The following is a 5,664-nucleotide window of genomic DNA, read 5'->3' as shown; positions in this document are numbered from 1 at the left end:
GGTGTTAGCATTAGCATACGTCATGTAGCTGAAGGTGTTAGCGTTAGCATACGTCATGTAGCTGAAGGTGTTAGCGTTACCATACGTCATGTAGCTGAAGGTGTTAGCGTTAACATACGTCATGTAGCTGAAGGTGTTAGCGTTAGCATACGTCATGTAGCTGAAGGTGTTAGCGTTAGCATACGTACACCTATTTACCATGTTCTCTCATCTGTTATTATTTTAAACTACATTTACAGATGAAATGTCTGTTCTTGGTTCTGGATTTGATCAATAAATTTCCCCAAAAATGAGACTTATACTCCAGTGCGACTTATACTCCGGAGAATACGCTGTAACACCAGACAAGCAGGTTTTGGATCTCAATAACAATATTCAGTTTGTGTAACTGTTCGAGTCACAAAACGTGGATCATAACGTCGAGCACAAAAGGGCAGAAATATCACGTTCCTTCCGCCGGTGCTCGTCGTCCTCGTCGGCGGTTTGACTCACGTTCTCAGCGGATCGACTCGGCCCTATCTGCCACTGACGTCGTGTCCTTGAGCATGACACGTCACCCGCCGTCGCCCCCCAGTGTCCGTGCGTGCACCGGTGTGTGACTCTGTGAGCGGCTGAGACGTTTCAGTGCCTTGAAGGTGGAAAAGCGCTTCATAAATGTGACAAACAATCGCTTTATCACACATTGTTCAATATACTGTGTTTTCCACCTCTATTGAACCTGTAATGACACTTTTATAACTTATTCAATGACGTTTATCCACGTAATTAGCATCTAAAATTATTACTGTGAATGAATAATTGGCCCTTGACGTAAACGCTTCAAATCAGAGCTCATTTTTAAGAGCCAAATCATTTCCTTTGTCATTTCTATGCTTTTTTAAATGTGTTTTTCATGTTAAGCAGCACAAGAATCAGCAAAGAACCAGAGAATAGTCGTTCTTTGCCCTCCCGCACCAGTAGGATCAGGTAAATGAGCGTAAACGCCACTGTCTGCCATCAATTCCTGGATAAAAAACACATTTATAAACAACTTTTTGAAATGAACAGCTCCAAACTGTCCCACGAAAGAGCTCCGCGTCCCATTGTACGATCTGAAATAAGACACGCCCGCTCAGCCGTGTGGTTTAGTGGGATTGTTTTATTATAATTATCAACAGTATGGATCTGACCACCGTTAACAAAAGGGGGTCGCACATGAGTGACACCTCGAGTTCGGATCTTCGTGGAGATGGACACGGATCGGGACGTCTAAGTAAATGTATCGTACAAGCTGAGGTACGCAGCGCGCCCCCCGCACGACAGAAACACGGCGCCCCCTGCAGACACGGCGCCCCCTGCAGACACGGCGCCTCCTGCAGACACGGCGCCTCCTGCAGACACGGCGCCGCCCTCTGCAGACACGGCGCCCCCTGCAGACACAGCGCCTCCTGCAGACACGGCGCCCCCTGCAGACACGGCGCCGCCCTCTGCAGACACGGCGCCCCCTGCAGACACGGCGCCCCCTGCAGACACAGCGCCTCCTGCAGACACGGCGCCGCCCTCTGCAGACACGGCGCCCCTTGCAGACATGGCGCCCTCTGCAGACACGGCGCCCCCTGCAGACACGGCGCCCCCTGCAGACACGGCGCCCTCTGCAGACACGGCGCCCTCTGCAGACACGGCGCCGCCCCTGCAGACACGGCGTCCTCTGCAGACACGGCGCCCTCTGCAGACACGGCGCCCCCTGCAGACACGGCGCCCCCTGCAGACACGGCGCCCCCTGCAGACACGGCGCCCTCTGCAGACACGGCGCCCTCTGCAGACACGGCGCCGCCCCTGCAGACACGGCGTCCTCTGCAGACACGGCGCCCTCTGCAGACACGGCGCCGCCCCTGCAGACACGGCGTCCTCTGCAGACACGGCGCCCCCTGCAGACACGGCGCCGCTCCTGCAGACACGGCGCCCCCTGCAGGACACGGCGCCCCCTGCAGGACACGGCGCCCCCTGCAGGACACGGCGCCCCCTGCAGACACACCGCCCCCCTGCAGGACACGGCGCCCCCTGCAGGACACGGCGCCCCCTGCAGACACACCGCCCCCCTGCAGGACACGGCGCCCCCTGCAGACACGGCGCCCCCTGCAGGACACGGCGCCCCCTGCAGACACACCGCCCCCCTGCAGGACACGGCGCCCCCTGCAGACACGGCGCCCCCTGCAGACACGGCGCCCCCTGCAGACACACCGCCCCCCTGCAGGACACGGCGCCCCCTGCAGACACACCGCCCCCTGCAGACACGGCGCCCCCTGCAGGCACACCGCCCCCTGCAGACACTAACGAGGTCCTGATCAGAGTTCTTTGGGAGATTTGTGGATCGATCTCTCGTTAATTAAACCCTGGATCGTTTGGTGTCGTTCACAGGTCGAACATATTCTCGATAAAATATACGACGGTTAAAACATGCCGACGAGTCAAATGATTATTTCTAATGTACATTGGGACTTTTTAAATAAGTTTTTCATCAAATAAAGGTGGAACTGTTGCGACTGAAGGCTTCTAAATTGAGAATATTCAGCTCGCTCCTGTCTTTATTATAAAAAGGTATTTTCAGCGCACGTTTTACGCCGTGTTCACGTTTGTCATTATTCATTGCTAAACTGATCCACTTTTAGTCCTGATGCTAATCCTGTTTTAGTCCTGATCCAGTCCTGGTTTAGACCTGGTTTAGTCCTGGTTTAGTCCTGATGCAGTCCTGGTTTAGTCCAGGTTTAGATCTGGTTTAGTCCAGGTTTAGTCCTGGTTTAGATCTGGTTTAGTCCTGGTTTAGTCCTGATTTAGTCCTGGTTTAGTCCAGGTTTAGTCCTGGTTTAGTCCTGATCCAGTCCTGGTTTAGTCCAGGTTTAGTCCTGGTTTAGTCCTGTTTTAGACCTGGTTTAGTCCTGGTTTAATCCTGGTTCAGTCCAGGTTTAGTCCTGTTTTAGTCCAGGTTTAGTCCTGGTTCAGTCCAGGTTTAGTCCTGGTTTAGTCCTGGTTCAGTCCAGGTTTAGTCCTGGTTTAGTCCTGGTTCAGTCCAGGTTTAGTCCTGGTTTAGTCCTGGTTTAGTCCTGGTTCAGTCCAGGTTTAGTCCTGGTTTAGTAATTGATGATAATGTTACTTTATAGTGGATTAATCACTGCAGCTCTAGTCTCATTATCTGACTGAAGGATCAGACTCGTTAAAAATTGAAAATGGAGAAACCGAGAGTCACTTTGGACCGTTTTGGACACGTGTAAAAATGTCCTCGTCCTCGAGACGAGTCAGCAACAAAAGAGGACGTCCGTATTTACAGGCGACGCACTGCCGTCCTCGCACTGTAACAACGAGGTCATCATGGAGATTCAATTATTGCAATATTTCTATCAAAACTAACAGATGCAACGATTGTGATTGCGAGTGCGCCCCCTGCTGTTGGTTTGCCCGCACTGCTCCCACAGCGCGGCATTAAAATACACACGTGACGCATTATTTGTGGCCTTAAAACATGCTCTTTTCTTGCTTTGTGGACGTAAAAACAGCACAAGACCTCCCTATTTCTGTCTTTGGCGTCACACCTCTGGGAAATGTCTTTTTAAATTTATCTTTTGGTCCAAAGTTCAGAGACGGAGCAGAAAAGACGATGTTATAACGCGATAAAAGCTAAAAACGAATATGTGCTAAACTTCTCCATCTCCACGGAGCCAAAGGAGGAGGTGCCACCAGGTTACAGGTCAGATCTACGGTTCTTGAGGTGTTTGTGCAGTGAAAACACCTGTAGCTGGAAGAATGCATGACAGGTCAGTTTAATGCCTCACTGCGGGACCTTCCAGGCAAACGCACGTCATCTTTCGCCAGAATCCTCAGACAATCGTTCACAATGAAAAGGTTTAATAGGTTTTCTGGCCTTTATTTTCCGATACCAAAAAGTCACAATGTTATACTTTTTTTTCACGTTTTTGTCGCCCGACGGGAAAAGCTCAAATTTAGCTTTTCGATTTGTTCCCGGGACTTGAAACGTGTCGCGACTTGATATGAACGTGTAAAAAAAAAAACACGGCCACTAAACCAAGCACGACGTCACTGGTCAGCGACTCGACGTCACCGGTCAGCGACTCGACGTCACCAGTCAGCACCGTGTGTCACGGGTCAGCGCCTCGACGTAACCGGCCAGCGCCTCGACGTCACCGGCCAGCCACTCGACGTCACTGGCCAGCGCCTCGACGTCACGGGTCAGCGACTCGACGTCACGGGTCAGCGCCTCGACGTCACCGGCCAGCGCCTCGACGTCTCGGGTCAACGACTCGACGTCACCGGCCAGCGCCTCGACGTCACCGGCCAGCGTCTCGACGTCACCGGTCAGCGACTCGACGTCACCGGTCAGCGACTCGACGTCACCGGTCAACGACTCGACGTCACCGGCCAGCGACTCACGTCACGGGTCAGCGACTCAACGTCACGGGTCAGCGACTCGACGTCACCGGCCAGTGCCTCGACGTCACCGGCCAGCGCCTCGACGTCACCGGTCAGCGACTCGACGTCACGGGTCAGCGACTCGACGTCACGGGTCAGCGACTCGACGTCACGGGTCAGCGCCTCGACGTCACCGGCCAGCGACTCGACGTCACCGGCCAGCGCCTCGACGTCACCGGCCAGCGCCTCGACGTCACCGGCCAGCGACTCGACGTCACTGGCCAGCGCCTCGACGTCACCGGCCAGCGACTCGATGTCACCGGTCAGCGCCGCTTCTCCGTGTTTTCTCCGTAATTTATTGCGTCAGCTCTTTTTTAGGTCCGGATAATACAGAGAAGATGATCTTATGTCATTAATATTGTTTTAATTATTCCACTAGAAATATTTAATATACTCAAAATCTCAGGAATATACATTAAAATCCACAGATTAAAGTCAAAGCAAAAGGGTGGTTGTTTTCGGGGGTCTTTACATGATGCAAAAGTATGAACAGACATCAGACGGCGCCGAGGAAAAGGCGTCCGCCAATCGTCACACACCGACGACGAATGAAGCTGCATCTCCACCAGGGGGAACCAAAACGACCAAAACGACTCAAAGAACGAAGAGAATCAAGTCATTTCTCCGTTTGCTCAAGTCTAAAAGTCAAATACTGTTACTCGCGTATTCATTTAGTCGACGTGGGATTTACTTTCACTAAAGGAGACATATTCTGATCGTTTCCAGACGCAGTATTCAGCAGTAACAGGAGCAGAAAGTAACAAAGTACCAAAGTAAAACGTGTAGGTATCTGTACGCGGATACTTTTGGATACTTCTTTTACTTTACTACATCTGAGAGCAGGTACTTTACTTCTCTACACATAAAAACGACTCGATGACTAAGATCGAGGTCACGGCTGTCTTCTTTGTATTTATTATTACGCCCTATTTATTTTTGCAGCTGTATTTGTACTTTTACTTAAGTACAAATCAAATTGAAATCAAACCACGGATCATTTTACGTTTAATCCATTGTGAAACGGCTTGGAAATTGAAACTGTTTCGTTGACTTCCTTTTCAACTAATCGTGTGGAAGTGCAGGGATGTGGGCGGGGCTAGGGGGGTGGGTGAAGACAGGAACTCTCTGCGCACGAGCCTCAGGTGCAGGATCAACTCAAACAAATCAAAATATGACGAGGAGCAGTGTTGAAACGAGGTTAAA

The sequence above is a fragment of the Eucyclogobius newberryi genome, unplaced genomic scaffold (assembly GCF_026437365.1).
Source record: "Eucyclogobius newberryi isolate DKJ021-1_F unplaced genomic scaffold, fEucNew1.0.hap1 SCAF_16, whole genome shotgun sequence".
In the NCBI taxonomy this organism is placed as follows: domain Eukaryota; kingdom Metazoa; phylum Chordata; class Actinopteri; order Gobiiformes; family Gobiidae; genus Eucyclogobius; species Eucyclogobius newberryi.
This window is presented reverse-complemented; position numbering follows the sequence as displayed.